At 39.2% G+C, this 16,545-nt stretch overlaps 1 protein-coding gene across 6 annotated transcripts in view; it reads right to left on the minus strand.

Annotated features, from left to right (window-relative positions):
* Nucleotides 1-16,545, minus strand: part of CREB5 (cAMP responsive element binding protein 5) — a 241,291-nt gene that overhangs the window by 50,707 nt on the left and 174,039 nt on the right. The window contains exon 1 of one of the 6 annotated variants that reach the window (XM_085540548.1): nt 2,190-2,252. The exons of the other annotated variants lie outside the window; for them this stretch is intronic. The gene's annotated coding sequence lies outside the window, so the exon portion shown is untranslated. Of the gene's footprint in view, nt 1-2,189; nt 2,253-16,545 lie in introns of those variants that run through there. 6 annotated transcript variants of the gene reach the window in all.

The raw sequence follows: 16,545 nt of genomic DNA on the forward strand, positions 1-16,545 counted from the left end.
CCACATGGTGTGTGCTGCAAACGAGATCCCCTCCTTCCCTGGCTGGTGGGGAACATTTCACTCGGTCCCTACACACATTTTGGCATCTGGTAAAGGTTTAGGAATTCTTCATCTTCCACGCAGAGAATCATCTTTCAAATCAAGAGGAACTCTCAGAAGATGACAACTCTGACCCAAAAAGCATTTCAAATGCTGCAGTTGCAAAAAAACTGATTGTTGCAAGATTCCACTGTGATGATTAAGCAAATGTTTGGGACGACCCTGGAAACTTCAGAAAAGAAAAAATTTGAGTTGTTATTCCAAGCAAATTCATCCCTGACAGATTAGATTTTACCCAGTGGCGCTTTCAATTACATGCCTCAAATAAAGATTTAATTCAGATTTAATAAGACAGTTACTGCATGCTAATTAAATACTAATGGATTATTAAAAACATATTTTCTGCAGGTTTAACAACCCCATAGCAAGCACATCTATCTAAACCTGAATACACATGGTTTTAATCAGCCATTGGAATTAAGTTAAAACGTAATTGCTGAAAGTCAAAGTATGTCATTGGACTCAAGAAGACAATTACAGTATGTCTATTACACAGACATGGATTTGATGGAAGAATTAATGAGCAATAATTATATTTATCTCCTAAACAATGGTATTGATTTAAAAGTATCCATACCTCACACGTATCGAATGCACTTAAATAAAAAACAGAAAAGAACAAATTCATAGTATTAAGCAGGCTCACACAAGGCTGGTCAGTAAATTGCACTTCTTTTAAAAACTCTTCTCAATTAAAAGGCATTTCATTATTCTCAGACACATTTTTCGCTTAGAGGTAGTATAGTGCACTTTTTATATAGTGTCTGTTAGCATAAATATATCTTTATCGGTTGCCAAGAATGATGTCACGTTTGTAGACTTTGGCCAATTCCTTAGCCAATTGGATTCTACTTCTGAAGCATGTAAAACTATTTATCTTTCAAAAAATCTGGCAATCTCATTGAACACTTCTACACGTATTGATGCATTATGTACCCCTAGCAACCCAGTAAACAGAAAATAACCTTGTGGATTATCTTAACTAATGAGATAATTTAGTAACTACAGGTATTTTAATTAGTGTTGGTAAATAAACCGTTTAAAAATGGGTGGTTTAATGATCAGCCAGCCAGCCCCTGCCTGGGTCACAGAAGTCACACCACCAGCTGCCTTGCAGAAATCCTGCACAATGCCTGACTCTGTGCCTTCAGGATATGGGCACCCAGTGAAACCCTCATCACAACACCTTTAGTTAATACTCTGACCTATAGGTATATGACAGTGAAACACTGAAACCGTTACCAGCTTTTTAGGATATTCTTACATTCCTCTGTACCATTGACACAAGCATCTAAATATAAAGCAACCAAGCCCTTCTTTCTGCAAAGCAGGGATTACCAGTGTTTGTTAATCTATTCATACTTTCTGCTCTTGGCAGTTCCCTCTTAAAATCTTTCCCAGAACGATCAGCTTGGGAAGGGAATAATATCCCTCCCATTGCACCAGCGCAGAAGTGGAGTCGGGGACTTTCACAGCAGGAAACCCCTGCTCAATGGCTTGGCACCAGAGATGTCAACACAGCAGTCAAAACCGAATCACATCAAAAAGGAAGATTAATTTGGTGGTCTCGCCGCATAAGCCAGGTCTGAGTGCCTTAAAGCTGCTCTCTAGTTCCGTGCTGCAGCAGCAGGACAAGTGTGGGGAAAACAGGAGTTGCAGCCAGACGAGAGGCACCTTGGCAGGCTGTGCGAGCGAGTTTGTATCCCTCCCGCCAGCACTACAGTTATTAGATGCTATCATCCCCTTGCATTCATGAGTACATGCAAACTTTTAAAACAAACAAGCAAACCAACCACACAATGAAGTAATGGGCTGTTTTGCATCTATCCTGGCACGGATACAACCTCATTCATCTGATAGCCATGCTACTGAAACAAAAGCACAGAAAATTCAAAGTAAAACAAATGAAAACGCAGAGACTTATTATTTTACTCACTCTCCCGGACAGCGCAGGAAAGGAGAGACAGTACAGAACATTTGCAGCAGTATCTATGGGATGACAAGCACTTAAAACAAGCCTACAGCACAAGCTCAGAGCCAGCACTTGTGCCAAGTTTCAATGACATGCTTCGGTAACACAAATTGCTTACTGTTGGGCTTCATTTAACCATGCTGTTTGTAGCAGCTCTCTGAACTACGGATTCTTCTCCCCGAGAATACAAAAGCACAAGGTATGAGTTCATTGCTAAAGAACGAAAGCATCTCAGCAGCTGAGGCTGCCTGGTGATTTGCTGAGCTCCTCTGCGCCAGTTGTGAGTCTTCTTCTCATTTAACTGTTAAGGTTTAAGCTAAAATAGAATCCACTCGCTCTAGTGCTGTATCTGTGCAGGCACGGTCCAAGCCAGCAACATCTCTTCACTGAGATCTCTTTTGTTGCTTGATTAAGGAAAAATCGTGTTCCTAAAGCACTACAGCATTTGCAGTAAAGACTGAGGTTATTTGGGTTTTGTAGCAATGCTGTGTTTTGGTCTCACCTTTAGAAGTCATGCTACTAAGGCATCGTTTTTTTGCCTTTTTTTAAGTAGTAGACAGGCAACAGACTTTTTCCCACATAACACCATGTTTGCCTCAATGCTCCATAGCAATCTGTAAAACTTGCCTTGATAGCCGACTAATTATTGCCATTCAGCAAATGTTTTTCTAATGCTTATATCTAAAGCCATCAGACAAACTGTAATTTGTGACCAGCCTTTGTATTTTGTAGCAGCCTAACATGGTAGAGTCAGAATCCATTCATTAGCTCTGGAAGGCAGCTCCAGCGGGCTGTGTAAGGAGCAAAGATTAATGTGAACATTGTGCTCGGGGTGGCCCTCACACTGCGAACCCAGTGGTTTCAGCTCCATTTACAAATCCAGAAATCTTTTTCTTTGCTCAGGAGAAAAATAGTTAGCAAATTAAGGGAGTTAAATTTGTAATGAAACTTGTGGTGTAAGACATTTCTGATTTTTACGTATTTACACATCAGTTAGCACATTCATGTCATTTAAACTATATGCCACTTGCTATCCCTCATGCCCAAAAATTCACTGGGACAAACACTTGGCTTGAACATTTCTGATAAAGATAAGAGAGGATACGTTCCAGTTTAGTAATAAGGATAATGCCTGAATGCAAAACAGTTGCATATTTCCAAAAAACAATTCATCTCTGATGATGAAATTCTTGCATACTCTTTGCTCTATATGCTCTGAAGTAGGCAGCCCCATTGTAAGATGTATAGCCATTTCCTGCATTTTCAGCTTGGTAACACTTTATTCCTGGATTTTTTAAGGTGGTTTAACTTATGTCATATTTTTCATCCCAAATATTTGCTCCTTACTATAAATTTACCTTTTGGCTCTGGAACTCATGCAGATAGGGCACAGTAGTTTAACATACTAATTTAAAGCTTGGGTCCCCAAACTACTTGAGAATCTGCTTAATTAGATGCTGAAATCACACCGTAAAGAAGCACAAAGACTCATAGTCTGACTGTGAATTGGGATGCTTATTGTCTGGGTTCCCCATGTTTTAATTTCAGTCTGTCACCTATTAGCCAAGCATAATAAGTAAATATAACTAAATGTTATCTAGTTTGAACTATAAACACAGCACACAACTATTCTGAATCTAAGCTTAGTGGCATGCTAGAAAATAAAATACATTGAGAACACATTGCTTAAACTATCCATGCATTTTAAATGCATTCGCTTAGTTTAAAAGCAAAAAAGAGATAGCGTATCTCTTGTACAGCTCTTCAGTGACACCAGACAGAATACCCAGCATGTCTTCAATAGCATCTTCTTATACTGAAACAAAAGGACTGAAGAAAAAGAGAGTGTTCGGCCCCACTCCCCCTTCTATATAGAAAAACATATCCTTAAAATGCACATAATTTGGAAAGAAATTATGCTTTTGTCCACCATTTATTCTGCTTGTTCCTAATTCCTTTATGTGTGGAACTGATGAGAGCTACACTGGTGGTATCATAAATTTACTTTTTCTCTTCTTTCTTCAAAGAAAAATAAGTTAAATCCCAGTCACAGTTATGGCTTCAGGGAATCTAGGATTTCACTAACACAATAGCAGTCAGTTTATACAGCCCAAGACACCCCAGGAAAGCCATGAATAAATGTCAAAATATCCTATTTCTCTGCTGTGCAAATTTCTCTATCTCAGAGTAGTTTTATTTCAAGAAAACTTCAATTACAGTTTTCCATTCCTTTGAACTCAGTTTGCATCACTAGAAGTGCATCAGCAAAGTCTGGAGTCTTTCTGGTTGTACCACTGCATTCACACCCTCAACAAGAAACTGAGACTCCCCCAGTTCTAATAAGACTCCCTAGAGGAATGGGGAATCACTCCATTGCTCAGAGCAGAATTAATCTTTCAAATGTGTCTGGGAGGACAAAAAATATCCCCACACACCTTAATACTATCCAAGAATAAAGCCTAAAAAAGCAATAGCTGTGTTCCTCCTGGCCACACAAAATGACATCACGAATCCTTCCAGACCTGAGCTGCGGGTTCCCCTGGGTCCAGCCAATTCAGAGGTCTCCCTGAATTGGATATAGACTTGATTCCTGCCCTCTGAACATCACAAAAACCATTAATCATGACCTCATGGCACACACAAAGAGGAGAAGGAAATAGAAAGCGCCAAACTTTCTTTTCTCTTAGCACCTTTTGCTCTTTCACATATCCCTCATGGAGACAAGACATTTCTTTAGTGTCTACTTCTCTCTCCCTTTTTCTTATGGCAATCGCTGAAGAGATTATGTATATATTTATACATACTACATATTATTATGTACCTTAATGAAAGGTAAAAGGATGAATCGAAATATATCTGAAATAGTACGTTGAGATATGGGGGGAAAAATGAAGCTGGAAGGATCATGTCAGTGCAGTTGACACAAAAGCTTTGTGCATTTCATGGTACATCATTAGTATACCTTTTCCTAGATGCAATAAAGTCTTGGCAAAGACAGGTGATGAGTCAGAAAGGACCAAACAAAAACACAGACTCTGAAAAAGCAAGCAAAACAATTCCAGTCAACTTCAAGTTTTAAAAAGTATTACCAAAATCAAAAGCAAGATCTGACAACTGGTTTACCTCTCCCCCAGTTTAATCCTGACTGTGTGCCTTTAATGCTTGAAGATGGCTTTAGCAAAGTTCAAAGGCCATCAGAGGAAAAGAGCTCAGAGTTCTTATCCTCAGACAACTTACAGGTCATTTCTTCCCAGAGGAAGCTTCTGAATACAAAGCAGCAGCACCCTCTATGAAGTTTCCAGAATGGAAAACAAAATATTTTTCTGTGGATACATTTCTTCTGCTCTTGGGTTGGTAACCTGATGTGCACTTTCCTCCTCAAACTTCCTTCTCTTGATGTTATAGAGACTCAGGCTCTTGTTTGGCTGACACTGCCAAGGGTCCTAGAACACTAGGGGTGGCTGGCTGACCCCTGAGGGCAATGCAGTCAAAACTGATCTTTTTTGCACATTCAATGGATGCAACAGGCAACCACATCTCAGCAGAAGAAACAGATGAGGCTCAGTTTCCATCCCAAGAGCCCATCTCACTGTGCATGAGCATGAGGGCTCCACCATGCCATATGGGTGAGCACCGTGCACTGTGGGTGCTGCCTGCTGCTGACAGATGAGTTCTAGGCCTCTCCTGAGCTGTCAGGCACTCCGAGCTCATGTTGCAAAAGGGTGTGGAGATGGCAGGAGACATGGAAAGCAATGGTCAGCATTGGGTGTTCTTCATTTCCTAAGTGTTGCTAATTCCTTGTGTTATTGAAAGATCAAATATATGTAGTCAAATGACACCATTTCTGTATGTTGGGGAAGGAGGGGCTTTTACAGCTAGCCTAACTGGAAGTCTGGCAGTATGTATTCATTTGACAAAACAACATGCATACTGCTACTAAGTCAGAGTCATCAAAAAGTACAAGGACGTTAATATATCACAGCGATACATCTCAGTAAAGCTTTGGAGAAATACCAATGGGAGACAGTAAGGTTTTATAGTGTTGGTGTCCCCTGGCCAAATCCATCCCTTGCAAAGCTGAGCTGACACCATTAAAGATACCCAAAGGGTGAATTAGACCCATTACATCTTACATTATATAATAAGATCCATACAAGGGAATTTCTTAGAGCTTTACTGCTACAGTTCCTAGAGTTAAATAGAATTAGTACATCTGTAACTCCAAATTAATTTTCCAAAGTATTTTAAGGCGTATATCATTTAAACTATGTAAAACTAATTTGTGAAACAGGTTTCCAAAATATACATGCTTCATCCTTTGGCCTAGGCTGTTTCACAGCATTGCTATGTGCTATTAAATTGCTGCAACAGCCCCACTCAGGACAGGGCTGCACTTCCCACATGGATGAAGTAAGCCCTAATACATGAGAACATGAAAAGCTGTTGATGCCTCACAATCCCCAGAAAGCAAAATTAAGTCTCCAGGACCAACTACAAAATAAGCCATTTACACACAAAAAAACTCTTCCCAGCTCTTCCCGTTTTTTTAAATACCAGAGAAAGAAAATGCAATGCAAAGCACTTGTCCTCCAAACTGTGGGTAAAATAGTGTCCATTCAGTGAACCTGAAGAAGGAGGTTAAGTAAGATTGCCTGTAGGACTGTGAGCTCTGTTTTGCCTTCCAGGCTCAATTTGACACTGAAAATCTTTGTAGAGGTTGGTCATTCTCTCAAACTTGACACAGTCATAAATCCTAGGTGCTGTGCAGCCAGGCACCGAGTTGTTTTTTTTTCCAGGATGAGAACACATCTGAAACAACACGCTCAGACAGTACGGTATTATTTACTTACAGCTGAGCGGAGGAGATCGGGTAGCAGCCTGAGAAATTATCCCAATTATTTGAAATTGCAGTATATTGTAACAATTCTGTCAGGATTGAAGAGTTCAAGAGACAGAGCAGCAGGAAAAATTAAGATGGCTTTGTTTTTAATAAAGCAAAATGAACCAAGGCATGTATTCAAAAATAAGTTACTAAAAAACATTTTATAAACTAGCTTTAAAATCTCTTAATAGCATTAGCTTACCTTCTGTTGTGTCTGAAGAAATATATATGAACCAATAATGTTCTCATGAGATTTCATTACTGAAAAGGCTCATTAGAAAAGGCATTGAAATACTAATTACCTCATAAACTATTCAGTTGTGTACCCACTGGGATGGTACTTACGAGTGCTCAAGCTCTTCATAGATCCAGCTAATCAATTAATGCTCATTACAACCAGAAAGAGCATGCAGACTGCAGCATGCAGGAGAAATAAATAAGTCAGAGGTTAGCAAAGAAAGTGAGTTGGCTGTAATAGAGCTTTCCTTTGTAACACAATTGCTGTCTGCTACAATTTAATTTTAATCAGCCTTTTTGGTACTTCTGGTAATGCGATTCTCCTCGTCGCAAGAATCTCAGCTATTGTTATTGCTCCTTTAAGTGCATAATTTATTATGGGAGATCACATGGCACGTGAGAGTGAGTGGGCAGGTACAGTATTTATTGATACCATGTTGACGGTACCTGTTGGGTGTGTAAATGAAGAGCAGAGGGTCTTAGGGATGCTCTCTGCCCACTCTGGACCACAACTGTCCATCACTGGCTTTGGGGTCACTAAGCCTGGACACGACACTGTTGGTATCAGTTCTCCACATATGATGAAAGCAGCCCACCAAGAAACAAGGAGAAGAGACAGTATCATTTCAAGCAAATGCCACTTCTCGGCCTTGTAAGCATGATCTCTCCTGTTACGGCTGGAACATGTGTTTCTGAAAGCAAGAAATCTTAGGTCAGCACAACCTACACCACCCACAGTTAAAGATATCTGGGGTACCATTCTGGCTGCTTACTGTCATGTGTCAAGCTCAAGAGAGTTTCACTTCTGCTTGAGACCATAAAAATCTCACTCACACCAGTGAAATACATATTTCTGGTGTTTGTTGTTTTCTTTGTGGAAGAGTCAACCTAAAGAGTGGACTATTAAAGTAAGGAGCAGTGAATTGATCCAGCTGGTTGCTGCCCAGGCTGGGGTGGTCAAAAGCCCTCACCTGAGAGAGGAGTACATGCAAGGCAAGTACTGCGAGTCAAAGTGGCTTTATTGGGATTTTTGTGGGTAGTACTGAGCTAGCCTCATATTTACAAGTTTTACGAAGACTAGCATAACATCTTGAATTTTAAGTGTAGTAGAAATGGAAGTATTTACTTTCTAAAGCCTTTAAAATAGGATCAAGCTACCTTATTTTCTGAAATGAAGGATTTGAGTTTCCTTGGACAAACCCAGTAACCACAAATTCACCCAGAGAAATTCATTCATACTTCAGTTTTCAGACAGCAATGTAGCAATATACGAATTCTAGCATAAACCCTAGACTACCTCTGGGATTTCTTTATTCAACTAATGCAAACATCACTTGATCAAGTTTCTGATCAAGTTTCCAATCAAACTAATCCACCACTAACATAATTTAGGAGACTGACAACTCTGCAAACTGATGTGGCACAACACATTTCCCATTATTTGTGCAAATGGCAGTCATCCTCAATAAGCATTTTTAAATGATTTCTGGGTAATATATGTGAATTTTCACATATATTGTTCTTCAACATTCTAAAGTATTTTAGGAAAACTGTGTTTTTAATGAAAGATAAGGATGTGCACAAAGAAAGAGATAAGCAAAGTTAGTCACACAGGCATAGATAAAATTATACCTGTCCGGTAGACGTGCATGGAATAAAGAAAAAAGACACACAGAAAAGAATAAAGTTACACACATGCATGAGTGCACAAACAGGCACACCTGCTGACATTTGACAGCTCTTCAGATTGTTAGCACTAATGCTCCTCCTCCCACTGCCTCTTGTTTAAATTGAGTTTCCAGGCAGACCAGATTTCATACACATCCAGATATTAATGCTGGGATTTATTTAATTTTACGAGGAATCCCGGAAGAATATTCACTTTAGCAATGAAGCTAGAGCAGTATTTGCCACATGCAAAAAAATACCCCACAGAAATAAATGGCTTTCTCTGACACACACACGGCCTAAACACCAGCACCAGCCTTCAGAGCAGCTGTATGCATGCATCAGATCAAAAACAGATCAAGATTTTACCCCCCACCTTATCTTGGGTGTCTCCTGGCTGCGGTATTGGCAGCCAAACTGAAGTTCATGCTTAAGATTATCCTAAAGAACCACTGTTAACAGTCATGGAACACGGTTCATTCACTTTGCATATACTTCTCCTGAACTACCAGCAGCACATAAAGCAGTCTCTAGTCAAACCCAGTAATGATGCTAGGTATTTTGGGAAGAAGAAAAAAAAAAAGTGAAAGTTGGCACGGTAAGGCAAATGTCATACTTTGGTGCATAGTAGTGTTCTGTCAGAAGCCAGACATATTAAAAATATTTACATAATTTAAAATAATTTGTACAGGTCTAGTAAAGTCTATTTTGGGCTTTGGGCTTTAATAAAAGTTTAAACATTTGCAAGATCCCATTGGACTTCATGTGTAACCTTGGCATTTGAGGGCAGCGTTGAGGATATGCCATTACTAAACGTTTCATATTAGCATGAGTGTGAACTGAAATATCATAATAAAAATATAACAATATTTCTTGCGACTTGAAAACAGCGCTGGACTTCATAGGTCTTTCCAGATGGGAAAATAAAAATGTAGTCTATGTTTGCACATGTATACTCAGAGGTGGCTTTTAGCCTAATTTAAGCATTCCAAAATAATGTGGCCTAAATATAATATCATGAATCATCCACCAGCTTCAAAGAAATATCTGGCAATTTTTCATAATGAGTCACCAGGGACAGGTATCAATACTTGTCGCCGACTGATAGAGGAGAGTCAAGCCACCCAGCGACTGCTTGGTATGATGAATCAGTTATAAAATGATCTGATATTGTTCGGGGAACTAAAGTAATTTATCATTAAATATTATGTAATAAATGCTTGTAGGAAGCAGAGGTGGAAGATTATGGAAGCAAATACAAATGTGCTAAAAACAAGAGTCAAATATATGCTGTATCCAAACAAAAGAATAACCTTAAAACCAAAAGAAACAGTAATCTGGCATTATCAAACTCTGGTAAGTCCAGAGCCTGCCTAAAGGAAGATTCTGATCCTGAGAAATGTAAACTGGATCTCCAGTTGACGGAAAATTCAGTTTCTTTGAAGTCAATGAATTTACACAGGTTTACAGCCACTGAGGATCAGGACTAAATTTTAATAGTATTCTTCAACTATCCCCAAATTATTACCTCTGATTTTTCAGAGGAATGTGAAATTCTATTTATTTTAAGCTGCTTATTGTGCTTGTTTGCTTTCTGAACACTTCTTCTGGATTATTAAAACATAGAGGAGAAGACAGCAGAGAGGTAGTTGAGCTGTAGGGTAAAGGTGATTATTTTGTTTTTAATGATTTCTGCTAGACTGAGAAATAGTGGCTAGGATTCAGTATTCTCAGTCTCAGACTGAGAAACAGACTGAAAGATTGAAGAATTGCGACTTTTTTTTTTTTTTCTTTTTTTTTTAACAGAAGCATCTTTTTCTTTTTTTGTAAGAGCATTATTTAAAGCTGAGATTTCATAAATGAAAATGCAAGATAATGGAAGTAACAGCCCTGAATTAAAGTGCTTCTGTAGCCATACAGCTACTAAATGAATAATTTGATACCATATTAGAATAAGATTTTCAGGATGTTTTTCAATACAGTAATTATTAGGTATCAGTGTGTCTTCAGTGTGTTAAATTGGAGAAAAAATAGCACACCCATGTCTAAGGGAAGGAGGTTTTCCATAAACTGAGTTCTATTTCTAAAAGACTGATAGCCCTTTAATCAAAGCTTTGAAGTTCACCTTTAGCTGGTCAAAGTCCATGTTCCCATGCCTCTGCAATATGCACGGGAAATAATTCCAGTTATTGCAAGTAGTTTGCTTTCTGTCTTCTTTGTCACGTAAGTCACATAAGTGGAGTAAATTCTCTGAAGCAAAGTAATGTGGAGGTAACCGCACTGCCAGACAAATTGCAAACAGTTCTCAGTGCATAAGCAAAATATCTGGAGTAACGATAATCTGGTCCCATAGGTAAGCTATGCAAGACTTGTAGTATAAGTGGAATACAGACCTCAGAGAGAACATGACCAGCCACATTACACTCCTATACAGTCTGGCTACAGAGCCCATTAGGGAAGATTATTCATGGCTTTTCACGCTCTAAAATCTCAGATAAATATTACTGGCCAGAAATTTGCTAGCGAAAACCACAAGTGGAGCAAAGTTTGCAGTCTAAGTGTTTCCAGGGTGGGAGACCCCGTCTGCCCCACTTTTTAAATTACCTCCTTGATAACTCTCCAGACGTAAATCAGAAAAGTTGTACTAATGAACATCTGGAAGACAGTATATAACCCTCTCGCCGCTGAAAAGTGTCACTGGCCACATTTGACAGAAGAAACAACAAATGCTGAGAGCATTTCCTCAGGCTGAACACAGCTTGTTGCAGTATTTCAAATATGCCTGTGATCTTCGAACGAGCTCTACAGGGGCATCCGCTAGTCCTGGTTTGGATATGGTTGACATTATGTGAAAGTAAATGCTCTCCTGAGACTTCAGTGAAAGCCACAGTGCCAGAGAAGCTGATCTCACAAGGCTTCCATCATCTCGGATGACAGAAGTCTCAGAAGATCAGTTAATTTTTGTCATTCTGAGCCAGAATTTCATCAGCAAAGTTCAGGAAATTTCAGGGGCATTAGATTCAAACATAAACCATCGCCGCTATGTGGATTTTAGCCCTAAATACGAGTCTGCATATTATCTAAGTCCTCTGCATTTCAATAACCATATTAATAAGGAAGAATTCATAATGAACATTAACTTACACTAATTTATGTACATAAATTCAGACAGAGGCTGCATTTTCTGGAAGCAGCAGACAGAAATTCTTCAGTATTTGTTTCCATTCTTCCACTGACAGATTGCATGGCCTCAAGCAAGTCACTTCACTTTTCTTTTTCAGTTCTTCAACAGACTACAATTATTTATCTCTCAGGAATGCTATCATAATTAACAAACTCCTTCATTAACTACTGCAGTTTTTCGAAAATGCCTTTTAAATCTGTCCATGAAGAAGAGATTTACTGCCATGAGATTCTGCTTCCAGTTCTCATGTCCTTGTTGGTAAAGGCTCTAACAGCAACCCCTCAACCTACCGCCCATTGCTTGTAACAAGGTGCACATGCACATCTCAAGCAAACACGAGACTGAAGGCATGGCAGCTTGAAGTGCAAAACAACTTCCATTATTTGTGGTCCTTTAATAAAGCTCGGAGAGTAAAAGCTGTACAAACTCCAAGCAAAAGACTGAAATCTGTCTTTGCAAAGCAGAACTTCCCTGTAACACAATCTTGTTTTTATTTTTATAATTTCCTTTTTCTCTGGTCTTGGTACCGTAAGGATTTGCTTTAATTTGTACCAGCTCCCACTGACACACAAGTTTACACAAACAAAATCTTTCCTGGAAGGTACAGCTCAGCACCAAACAAGTCACCCTCACGTATACAGACGCATCTGACTTAAGTTTCCAAACCTTACAACAAACACAAGAGAACCAGACCCAGCAGTTCATGTGTGGGGTAGCCGATAGCTACGGCAAGCAAACATTAGGATTGTATTTCAATTATTGCTATGGTTACAAAATCAGGGAGGACACCAGAGGGAAGGGGAAAAAAGAGAAACAAATGTACAAAGACAGTAAATCCTAGGAGGAAAGAGAGGGTGGTGGAGGAATGGGACGAAGGAGAAAGGGAGGACAGTTGGTGATGGCGTCTGGGTGGGGGAGAGATCATTTAAACACCCAGCTGAATCAAGGCAAACAAAATAACAAAAATCCAAGTTCTTCTAGGGAAATAGCACCGATAAGATCACCGCGGGGTACAGTGACACAAAGAAAGAAAAATGCAAGGAATTGTTACAACTTGCGCGATTCATTTGCACTCAGTGGAAGCGAGATCAAATATTCAACACGTATCTGCAGCAGCTATGAGCAACTGAATCAGCTCTCTTCTCTATTTCACTTACTGAGCCATTGACAGCTTAAGAAGAATTACTTTCTACTGAGTCTAGTTCATAATCCAGCATTTAGGCATGACGGCTATGAGGTCCTGTTTCAGTAAACAAAACAAAATATGAATAGCTTCACCCATAACGTTAATACCTTAATCCACAGCAAGGCATACTGTCTGCAAGCAAAGCTACTGCCCAGGGAGGATTTGAAGTGTAGATCAGGAGCACGCTGAAAGCTTGGCTTTGGTGACTTACTAACGTAAGTGCCAATGTAATAGGAGATACAGTTTCAGAACAGTGAGTTTTGTCAACAGTTTAACTATCTCTTCTTCCATGAAAATATTTCTCAGTTACTGACAGAGGAAATTTTGACAACTCTTTTTTTTTCTTGAAAGACTTTCTTTTGTGTTTCTTCCCTCATACAGTTTTTATTGCTTTCCTGAGAAGGACAACATGAGAAATTGCTGTTGAGAGCTCTATGGAGTGGAGACATGGCATTTTTCTTTCTGCTCAGTGGTTCAGAACCCATGCTAGGTAAAATCTCCTTGCCCCAGAGCAGTGTGGTTTGCTCAGTTTAAGCAATTCCTTTCCCACTCAGCTTGATATGAAAACACAGACTTCAAACCATTTATTAGAGATAACAAAATGCTTCCAGCCATGAAATATCAACAGCTATACCTAGAACATCAGTGGCCCTGACCTTGCATTTCTGCACCAGCCTTCAGCCTGAAATCAGCATTGAAACCTCACAGACCTGGCCAGACTGTTTGAAACCAGCCAAAATTTCCTTCCCAAACAGTCTCATGAGCTGTCCCAAGATGTCAATGCTACTGAAACAGTCTCGAGAGCTGTCCCAAGATGTCACTGTTACTGAAACAGAGTTCTTGTTTCCCTGTGCACCAGCAGAAATGGCTTAGCTGAGCATCATCAGGGGCAGGGTTAAGAGCATACCCTGATGTGTTTTCCGTTTGCTCCCACCACAGCTCAGAGGCATGGAAGCAGAAATTACTTCTAAAATATCAAAGGCACCTGAGCCAGGTCTGCCTTTCCAAGGGGATGGGCAGCTAATCAACACATGAACTGGGATTTTCACAGCCACCACCTGGGACCTGGACCCTTAACTCACCTCGAATAAAATGCAGCCCTGATGACAAATGGCTAACCATTGTTTCTTCTACCTTTTGCCTCCTTCTCTTCCCCCAGAGTTGCTCAACATTCTCAGGCAAATTAGAAGGTTCAATTAATATGAATATATTACCAGTCTAATTATGAGCATGCTCATTACTGGTTCATTATTTTTCTTTTCTTGTTATGTTTTCCTTCTTACACCTGATAGACAAATTTCAAATTAATTTTCTTATCATTACTGCTCAAACTAGAAATGTGCAAGGTAAAACCACCAGTCTGTGTAACTTCTGATGTGAAAAGAACTTTTCTTCAGAAGAACTGCATGGATTCTGTTAGGAAGGCAGGCACAGCCAAAGAACACATATTACATTTTATTCAAATTTTACAAAACTACGTATCTGGACAGGGGCAGAGGGAGGGGGAAAAAGAAAAAGTGAACAGGTCAAACCAAAAACTGTATTATAAAGTCAGAATATTTTCATTGCCAGCCTACCTCTTACATTTCCTTTCAGAGCTCATAAATCTCTGTAACTAAAGACCCATGCCTTTCAAGGTTCAGATAGAGAGGTATCGGCTCCACTGAAAAGAACTGTGGTTACATTGCTTTCCAGTGGTCTCGTGCATACTGTTTATCTTTCACTCAGGTAACCCACATGGTATTACACTTCCCAGTCATAAAACCTAGGATACTCTCAAACTGCAAACCAAACTGTATGTCAGCAGTATATTAAAGGAAAGGCAGAGCCAACAACTCTGAGCTCCTAATATCCTCAGCCGACTGAACCGCATGTTAATATGTTACATGTACTATTCTGCATATTTTTACCACATATACTTATGGCTATATGTTTCCTCTCCTCTCCAATGCAGTATATTTTAATACAAAATCAATAGTTGTCTTTGGTGGGCTTATGCTCTCCTCTATGAAACTAAGAAGAAAGCAGTACTGACTTAAATGTTCACCCACTCATTCACCAGAACAGTTTTAAAGCATCAGGAGATTAGGAGAGGCATGCTGTGAAAGGAACTGAGATTGTTATGATAAATTAAATCAGTTCTGGAATGTCACCTACAATATTTTAATACTTAAAGTAACATTCTCCAGAATAAACATGAGAGCAGTAAACTAGCATATTTGGTGGCAGCCCTATGACTTTCTATAAATGCCAGGTAATACAAATCAATAAATAAATTGCTTATTGTAGAAACATGAAATTAATGCAACATATTATATGTGTGTGTATCTGTCCATATATGTATGTATCTAACAGGCTTACTTCCACTTCCTTCTACAAACTGATTATGGATCAATCAAAGGAGCAAATACTTTGCTATCTATATGCTGCTTCTGGAAAACCTGGCATCATATGGTATCCACAATTACATTTGTTCATATTTATTTTAAAGAAGCAAATTCAATCACACAAGTCACCAAGTTGCGCCTGCATACTAAACAGAGCTTGCATGGCTTGGTACATACGCTCATGTGCATGAGGACAGAAGGATTTGGTATCACATCTGGGTCTTCCATCCAGAGTAGCCCGTCCTGCATTCTTTCACAAAGAAAATGCTGATCCCTCTGCCACAGATTTGGATGACTGATAAATCAGGCTCACACTCCCCCAGAGTTCTCCAGTTACTGCAGTCATTAGCTGTGAGCAGCGTAGATGGCTTCGTTCAGTGCTCAGCACATACATATTCTGATCCGTGTGTGGCCAGCCAAATAGAACATGTGCAGCACTGGATTCACCATCAGTAATGGTACTAGCAGAGCCTAATGAAATCTAAAATTCCTTCCTAATGCACAATGCAGTCCAGTAAGGTACTAAGAACTCTCATTTTCCACTTTAATAAAAAAAGCACCTGAATATGCAAACTCTCATTCTTTGAGTGAAAGTGAAATACTAAATAATAAGAAAAAAGATGCTTATAATATTGATGATTCAAATTTGTAATTCATGAGTACACATATAAGAAATAATTTCACTCTAAATATTCTGTATTTTTCTACCTTAAGCTCATGCAGAATATTACTGATAGGTTCACACTGTTTAAAGCACTGGATAAATGAAGAAGCTTTTGTAGGTGTGCTCACATAAAGATGAAGTGTAAAAATAAAACATAGACAACTTCAAAAAACAACCAATCAACAACAACAAAAAAACTGCACTACAGAAGAATGATCCTGGAACTCTGGGTTATGCCTCTTACTTTAAAGAGTTAATGTCTGTGG

Source organism: Coturnix japonica, chromosome 2 (genome assembly GCF_054131305.1).
Source record: "Coturnix japonica strain WE chromosome 2, WE-NBRP24, whole genome shotgun sequence".
NCBI classification, from domain to species: Eukaryota; Metazoa; Chordata; class Aves; order Galliformes; family Phasianidae; genus Coturnix; species Coturnix japonica.